This window comes from Porites lutea, chromosome 4 (assembly GCF_958299795.1).
Source record: "Porites lutea chromosome 4, jaPorLute2.1, whole genome shotgun sequence".
NCBI lineage: Eukaryota > Metazoa > Cnidaria > Anthozoa > Scleractinia > Poritidae > Porites > Porites lutea.
The window spans coordinates 41,958,044-41,967,322 of NC_133204.1; the positions used below are offsets into that span (position 1 = coordinate 41,958,044).

Consider the following 9,279-nt stretch of genomic DNA (forward strand, 5'->3'; position numbering starts at 1 on the left):
AAACGTTGTTCGGGGTATAAGGGTTTAGCCGCCCTGAGCGCCTACGTTTCATAAATTTACGCTCGGCTAGAAGGGTGTAGGAGGCCATCGTTTCTCCATACAAACACTTTGAAAGCATGCGCGATCGTAGCCTGCGAAAACAGCCGTTTCTCCTCCCTCTCTGCCGCTGGGGAGAAACGGCTGTTTTCGCAGGCTAGCGCGATCGCTGTTTTAAACAATCAGAGCATGCGCGCGCGCTGTTAGCTTGGGCAAAGGGGTCAGTTTTATTCTCATAAAATTGATCGGTAAAGGAAGAGAGACCCTTTTTCCCGGGACAATTTTTCTTCATATAAATGGGGCCTATAAAGTCAGTGCCACCCTAGCTTCCCCACCAACCTACAGCCTGTGGTCAAGCAGGGGGACCTATTTAAGGGTGGATGAACTCGTTATAATACCATTGCCATCCACCACAGGTACTGCCAAACCCCCAGTTATAGATGAATATAAAAATAACTAGTTAACCCTTACAAAAGTGGCTCTGGGTCAGTCTATACATCAGCGAAAAAACTTCATGCTTTTAACCCTTCCTTAGGCTTAATATAAAAACGTTCCTTTCTCATGCATGTCTTGATACCCTGAGAGAAAAGGAAGTGCAACAGGGATAACATTCCACACAGGTTGGCATCTATACTTTAAGCAAACATTCAGATTCTGTAAGTATGAGAGGAGGACAACTGATTCAGGAAAAGGTCAAGATATTTTTATTCAAAGAATACTATTCTCTTTTAAATTTTAAGTTTATGGCTGAAAAAAAATCCAGTAAGGTAATACATTATGTTTGGTAGGTGATTTCACCAGCCTTGGTGATGAAGATACGTAGAAATAATAGCAACACATGCACAACTGCCGAAGAGACGTTAAACAAAAAATACCAATTTATAAAATACAAACGGACCATACTAATGAGCACTTAATTTTGCACATTAATTTAGTTGCTTTACACCATGCACTGAAGAAAAAAAAAAAAAAAGAAATAGGATCAAAAGAAATCCCTAGCCGCTTGATCCTCGCCTACTTGTGGTATTTAACCAGCAACTTGAAATCTTAGCGACAACCCTGGAACCATTGGGTAACCATAAACCTAGTTATTTATTTCCTTGGGCTTGGGTAACATTCCTATTGAATGAAATTAAGGTAAGAACTTAAAACCTCACTTAAGTCCAGGTTTCCATGTAGGAGCTATCATAAATCATTCTATAACACTGCAATATCCTTTATATCCTAGACGCTATGATAAACCATAAATAGGAATATTTTTTATGGTTGACATTTATGGGTACGATACAAATTTCAGAGTGAAATATCAGGAAAATGTCTCAAAAAAAGTCAAAATTGTTAGCAAATAAAAAAGGAAAGCACCTAGCATTTGACTTCCCAATTAGTACCATTTCATGTGAAATCTCTCCCAGGATTAGAGGTTATGAGAGCAAATATGCCAGCCGTCTGAATTCTTCCCTTAAGTTTGTTAATTTTTTGACACTTGATTTAATAATGAACGATGAATGACAGAAATTTGAGGAATCAGGCCCATAAATTTATTTTTCAGGAAAAATGCCATCTTGAATTTGGAGCAATTTAATAAAAGCTGGTTAAAAAGTTAAGGTGTATCTTTGAAAATTACCTGACTCTTATAAGGAACCCAACATTTAAGTGAAGATACAATTTTCCTTTTGACTGCCTACCATCGTCTACAAGCACTAAACATTTGCAGATCTTTATGATTTGATCCCTACCCTTATCCTCTCTTTCCTAAAGTTAATATCAATACTACATCACCACGCAATTGTTTTCCTTTTCTAGTTCCTTAATTATTTGTGAAAATATTGTTCTGTGACAGGGTTCTGTCCATGGAAAACCTGACCTCCCTTCTGAATAGAGCATCTTTAGGTACAAAATCTGCAAAGATAATGGATCAACATTAAGACCTGTTGATACTTCATTTGGCAGGTATTAAGTATGGGGTTGGTGGGCTGAAGCATTTGAGAATGGAGTACAAAAGTGACTTATCCACCCATGGCTGAAAATTCCCACCTCTAGACCCACCCCTAAATGTAGTAAACATGGAACCTGCATTTTGTGTTTGACAAAATCAAAATACCCAGCCTCTCACCTCCCTTCCCCATAACATAACTGTTAATGATAAGTTCCATGTGAAACCAACTCTTGTACATTGTAAGTGAGCACCTCCCATAATCGACTAGGGATCCAAAAACATCAAACTTTCTCCTGTCAAAGACCTATAAAAAGAACTTCCTGTAAGGTACTGCCTCTTGTTATATCCTACACTAATCTTGCAGTATGTACAATGTTTTTCTAGCATAGCAGCTGTGAATTCAATATAATAGAGCAGAACTTATTTGCTTATCAAGAAACCTTATTTGCCTATCAAAATCATCTGAACTTCAGTTCCATTGAGAGAACACAAGATAAAGAAAGAAATGGTCACCTTTCTGCCATTTAGCCCTGCCAAGGGTTAATTGTTCGCTAAACTGGAATATGTTTTCTTGCAAAATAAGATCAAGTCTATAATAACGGGGTTTATTGGTAAGGTGAGGTAGAAAACGTAGGCAGGAAAGTCTTGAACACGTAATCAGGTAAGCAATGTCTGACACATTTCCACTTCAACTTTAACCAATTGCTGCTGAGATAAAGTCACTATATGAGGAAACTGAGACTACTCAATTGGTCCTGAGAAGAAACCACATTCTTTGATGATACAGCAGGGTACTAAGGTTACAACCTTGCTCCAGTTATTTCATTATTGTGCTCAACTACTTTCTGCATGTGTTCCTCAACAGCCTAAATAAGTGAGGTCTACCGAATCAACCTAGTCAGAGCAGGAAGACAACCTATGCAAGATCTTACCAGGCTTGGATTTGCAGACGACCTAGCACTTGTAGCAGGACTAGAAGACGTTAGTAGAACTTGCTGTCCACACATTAATTTCATTAGGTGCTTCTACTCATCATTGGGCAGGGGGAGACTGATAAAAGGCTGACCTTGACAATGACCAAAATCTGAGGAACCTCCTCGATCGTTGCAGAGCAACAAATATCAAGCTGAAAAAGGAGAAGTTCCATTTAAAGTGCAGTGAAGTGTCACTTATCGGGCATGTAATGACAAGGAATGGGCTTAAAGCAGATCCTAAAAAACTCGGAAGGAATAGTTAAGTTCCTACAAGACCTATCAGAACTGTGTGAGCCACTGCGCCATCTAACACACAAGAAAGCTAAATGGAATTGGACTCACGAACAGGAAGATGCCTTTGAGAAGATTAAAGATGCTGTCTCTAAAGTGCCAGTACTCAAGTTCTTTAGGGAGAGTGACCCAACCGAAGGCTAAGGAGATGCACCTAAAGGTGGACTTGGCTTTGTACTGATGCAGCTAGGCCAACCTGTGACATTTGCAAGCAGAGCACCCACACTGGCAGAACGGAAGTACTCACAGATTTGAAAGGAATTCCTGGCTCAGGTCTTCGGCATGGATCACAACCACCACCATGATTGTGTATGTTCGGAAGGTCATCCTCTGGACAGATCACAAACTATTAGTCTCCATTTCATGGAAGCCTCTAACATCAGTTTTCAAGAGACTACCGCACCCACTGTTGCGGCTTCAACAATTTGACTGTGAAATACGCTACAAGCCTGGCAAGGAGATGCTGCTAGCTGATACCCTGTCAAGAGTTTATTCAGAGGACTATGAGCGATCAGCCACAGAATCAGAGGTGGAGTGCATCCACGCCACTCATTCCTTCCTGTTCCAGACCACCAGCTTAAGGAACTTCAGAGAGAGATGGCTTGTGATCCAATTGTACAGTTTGGTAAAGAAAGCAATCTTGGATGGCTTCCTAGATACAATGGATGAACAACCAGCAGCCATTCACCGGTACCGTGTTTCCTCAAATAATAGCTGGGGGCGATTATTTCTTTTTTCGCACAAAAAGGGGGCGATTATTCGAGGGAAGGCGATAATTTGAGGGAGGCGATTGTGCCAGTGTATTTCAAATATTGCCCACTGGAAGTCGTGCCCTAAATATTTTGTTTTATTTTCCCATTAAATAAAAAAATAATCACGTCAAATAAACTGATCATGGGCTTTTTAAGTGTTCCAAATTTAGTTCCTTGACTAATTTTCAGAGCTTGAATCGTCACTGATCAGTTTTGCTGAATCTCATTGCCCTTCAACTTGACAGGGAGGAGATAAAAGGAAGAGAAGATGGCAAGAGGGGCGGGGGTGGGGTGATTACTTGAGGGAGGCGATTATTTTAAGTATTTCCGTCAAAAGGGGGGGGGGGGGGGTGATTATTCGAGGGAGGCAATTAATCGAGGAACGGCTATTATTCGAGGAAATACGGTACTTTGAAATCCGAGATGAGCTCTCAGTACATGATCGTGTAATATTCAAGGGCCAGCGATGGATCATACCACAGACCCTGAGACAAAAGATCAAGCAGAAGCTACACGACTCCCACATTGGGTCGCAAGGCTGTTTATGCAGAGCATGGGAGACGATATACTGGCCAGGTGTGAATGCCCAAATCACTGACTACATCCAGAAATGCAAAGTCTGTATGTCACTTCAGAGTAACCAGACCAAAGAACCACTCATCTGTCATAAGCCCACATCAAGGCCCTGAGAGAAAGTTGCCACTGACATCTTCACACTTGGTGACAAGAATTGTCTCTGCACAGTAAACTACTACTCTGGGTACTTCGAAGTGGATCAGTTACACAGTAAAACAGTAACTGTCATCATAAAGAAAGTTAAGAGACATTTTGTCACACCTGGAAGACCTAATGAATTGCTAAGTGGCAATGAACCATCCTTTAACTCTGCAGAATTTGAGAACTTTTTGTGATCATATGGGACTGCGCATGTAACCAGCTCTCTGGGCTACCCCAAGAGCAATGGACAAGTAGAAAACCCAGTCAAGACTGCAAAGAGCTTAATCAAGAAAGCCCACTAGCATCAGGAGCCAATAATTTTCTTTCTCTACTAAGCTGGAGAAACACCCCAATGGAGGGGCTGATCTGAGCACCTTGCCAGCTCAGCGTATGTTTGGGTGACGTATCTGAACCCACCTTCAAGGAGCTCTCACCATTGGTGAAAGGCGAGACAGTCAGAGTAATACCACTTCCCCGTGACAAGAGCCAGACATGGTTCAAAGCAGAAATAGAAGAACTAGCAGATGTGTGATCCTACATGTATAAAGTGTAGGCAAAAGATAGGAGTATCCTCTGCAGAAACAGAGGATACTCCCAGAGACAGTGAAAAAAATTGGGTTTTTCTCTTTCTTTTTCTTGCTTAGACAATGAACACTTTGTCTTTTGAAACAGTTGACTTTGTTTGTTCAAAATGTTCTGCATTCAGTGCTATTTGGCTGATGTTCTGGGCTTTCACTATTAAGTACCCAATGTGCAATCAATGAAGTTTTTTTAATTTTCATTTTATTTTCTTAAAAAAGAAAGAAGGAAAGGTGTCATGGTAGGCCTGTGGTTGTAAGCCACATGACCTAAAAAACAGGTGCTTTTGTAGTAGCTTTGAGGCAGCTATTAAAGATGAGTTTGTCCTTATTAAGTGTTTGCTGCTCTCATTACACTAATCATAAAATTGTGCAGAGTCTTTGAGAGCTTTGATGTTGTTGAGAATTTAGTGACAGCTAGTATTGATGGACTTGATTACTACTTAAGAACAAGTCATGAAAGCTATTGGGCAAAAGATTATGGTGATAAGAATACATAAAGGTAGCGACAGAAAATGAATTAATACTATTAATATGTCAAGGACTTTAAGCTGGCTAAATAAAGGGGCGGTATTTGCTAGATAGTGAGCTTTTGTTATGAGTCGCACTAGACGCTTTTGCAAAAGGTAAATACAATTTAGGTTGGAACAGTAGGTGGAGGGCCAGGCGACATTACAGTATGTTAAGAAAGGATATACAACGGAGTAATACAAGGTCATCAAAGTTTGGGATGATAGGTAAAAGTGGGCTTTCGCAATAATTCCCACACTTTTCGAAATTTTTTTTGAGACGAAATCAATATGTGGTTTCCAAGAGAGATGCTGATCAATGAGAACACCTAAAAATTTTGTCTCCGTGACTTGCTTGACCACGGTATTTTCCAGAGTAAGAGGGACATTAACATTGACTTTCTTTTGCCTTGGATGAAAAGTCATAAAATTTGTTTTAGTCAGATTTAGAGATAACTTATTCACTTTAAGCCAAATAATTATTTTTGCAAGTTCATTGTTAACAATAGAAACGAGGTGGTTGGCATCTTTATGGGAACAAAAGATACTTGTGTCATCAGCAAACAGTAAAGATTGAGTGAGACTAGAGACATTAGGAAGATCATTAATGTAAATAATAAACAAAAGAGGTCCAAGAATTGAGCCCTGTGGGACGCCACATAAAGATCGATGGGACCCAAATTGGACAAATTGAGTCCGATTGTCAAGATAGCTTTTGATCCACGCCAAAGCAGTATCCCGAATACCATAGTGTTGCAGTTTTTGACACAATATTTCATGATTAATAGTATCAAACGCCTTAGAAAGATCTAAGATGCCTAAAGTTGTTTCATTTCTGTCGATAGCTGAAGATATGTTGTTGATCAAGTCAATTAACGCTAATGCAGTCGAATGATCATTACGGAATCCAAATTGTTTCGAGTATATTTAATATTATGCAAATTTAAGAAATTAATCAGTCGGTTGTACATGACTTTTTCAGAGTTCTTTGTTGCATGTGACCAGCTGGATATTTTGCACAAATTCCAAATACTTCTTGCACACAATCAACATCCACCAAGATGTTTCATTAGGCTGGTACAAGATTTTGAGTGATAAATCATCTTACCATAACTTTATCTAGTAGTGGATGTTACTATTCTTTGCTAATGCATTTTCATGCACACCATAAGAAAAGACAACATTTAAACAAAGAACAATATTTAACCACTAGTGCATTACAGGGAAAATACATATGAATGAAGCTTACCAGCTAATCCAAGCCTTTGTTTGCTTCTTTTAATCCCTGGTTTTCTTTATGCCTGTACGAAAAATGAAAATAAAAAGTAAATATAACTCAAGAATATTTGTTTCTTTTTTTCATTAACATTCTAAAATTCATGGACAAGAGACGTGTTATTACATGTATCTATACAGTTACAGAGAGCGTCTACAGTAGTATACAAATGAACAAAGATAACCTCACGATATATAATGACAAGATGTGAGTTTGTGCTATCCGGACAAAGCAGCAATTGACAGAAGTCTGTATTTAATTCCGAACTTCAGTAGTATATTAAGAAGTATAAGTAGCCTATGTGTCTAGACTTTGTCGTTGACGTTTGCTTTGTTTTGTGAATTGTATGTTTCCCCCCCAATCTCAACAACTTCATTCTTAGTGAATTGCACAAATCTCCTTTCTGATGGATTCTAATTTTTTTTCCAATTTGTTAGAGTTTTTTGAAGCTTTTAGTACAGGAAGTTGAGCACATGCACTTTCTATTACATAAAGCTGCATCCACTAAAAAACTCCCTGATACATCTTTATCAAGAAAACATTGAAGCTTATGGGAGTTTCAAGAAAAAAATCGAGGGCAAGCTGAGAAAAATGCCCAGAAATTGTCAGAACAAATTTATTCAGTTTTCATCTCTTTGTCATATCATGTGGTGATCTCAGTGCTTGCACAAGTTTTGGGCATACTGTACATACTCTTGTTGACTTTCATAGGCTATGTTAACAAATGACAAAATATCAAAATCTACTCATTAGAATCTGACAAAATTTGGCAGAATTCCTGGTGATATATTACATGTTAACAACTGCGTCGCTGAGTGGAGGTGGGTGCCCGGGATGTCCAGGGGCTTCCACCTTTGGCACAGCCAGCCCCTAGACAGAGTTACGCCCCCATGGCTGGCAAACCCGCGCCCTCCAGCCATGAGCCCCCACGCCAATGGAACCAGGCACCCGTCACACTGATTTAACAGTGGAAGAATTAAGGGGGGGAGGGACAGGGGTAAAAGAATGATCGAAAGGCTAAACGAAGAGAATGGCCACCGCGAAAACACTGTACTGAGCACATGGAGACGATGCAAGCAAGGCTGACCGCGCTTGAGCCAAACGACTGACTGCTGACCACGCTAGCGCTCCTTGTTGTTAACTCTGTTAAATAAATATTTATTTAACCTCATTTAACAACTGCGTCGCTGAGTGTAGGTGGGTGCCCGGGATGTCCAGGGGCTTCCACCTTTGGCACAGCCAGCCCCTAGACAGAGTTACGCCCCCATGGCTGGCAAACCCGTGTCCTCCAGCCATGAGCCCCCACGCCAAGCCGAAGGGACCTCCGAGCTGAATTCCAAGCTCGGAGAGAAGGGGCTCATGGCCGGGAGAAGCCTGAGCCCCAATACACCAAACCCGGAGGCACCCACCTATGCTGAGCATGAGGAAGCATACCAAACAAGACCCAAGTGCTAAACGTACAACGCCAACACCCCATAAATGCCACAAATGCTGTCCAACGCCACCAACGTCCAACCCAACGCCCCTTAATACTACTAACTCTGTAAACGCCACAAGGGTCCAACCCCGATGCCCCATAAACGCTACAAACACTCTGAACGCCACAAAAATGACTGGCCCGAAAGCCTCATAAACGCTACAAACACTGTGAACTAGATGAACGTCCATCCCAAACACTTCCTAAACAATACAAACACCGGAAACGCCCCAAAAACGTTCACTGCCAATCTCCCATAAACACTACTAACACTCTAAACGCCACCAAAAGGACCAGCCCGAACGCCTTATAAATGCTACAAATGCTGTGAAAGCCACAAACGTCCAACCCCAACACTCCATAAACAATACAAACACTGTAAACGCCACAAGGGTCCCACCCCAATGCCCCGTAAATGTTACAAACACTCTAAATGCCACAAAAGGTGACCAGCCCAAACGCCTCATAAACGCCACAAACACTGTGAATGCTACAAGGGCGCCACCCCAATGCCCCATAAACGCTATGCGCAACGCCACGCCACGCCACACAAAAAATAAATAAATAAATAAATAAATAAATAAATAAAAAGTAAACAGACCAGCCGGCATACCTCATAAACGCTACAAACGCTGAAAAGCGCCACAAACGTCCAACCCCAACGCCCAACAAAAAACTACTAGCACTGTAAATGCCACAAGGGTCCCGCCCCAATGCCCCCTAAACGCTACAC

At 40.9% G+C, this 9,279-nt stretch overlaps 1 long non-coding RNA gene across 1 annotated transcript in view; it reads right to left on the reverse strand.

Moving 5' to 3' along the window:
- Nucleotides 1-717: 717 nt before the first annotated feature.
- LOC140933653 (uncharacterized) overlaps nucleotides 718-9,279 on the reverse strand; it is a 33,400-nt gene continuing 24,838 nt past the window's right edge. The window contains exons 2-3 of the long non-coding RNA XR_012165077.1: nucleotides 7,043-7,094; nucleotides 718-1,935 (exon numbers count right to left, since the gene is read on the reverse strand). This is a non-coding gene — a long non-coding RNA (uncharacterized lncRNA). The remainder of the gene's footprint in view (nucleotides 1,936-7,042; nucleotides 7,095-9,279) is intronic.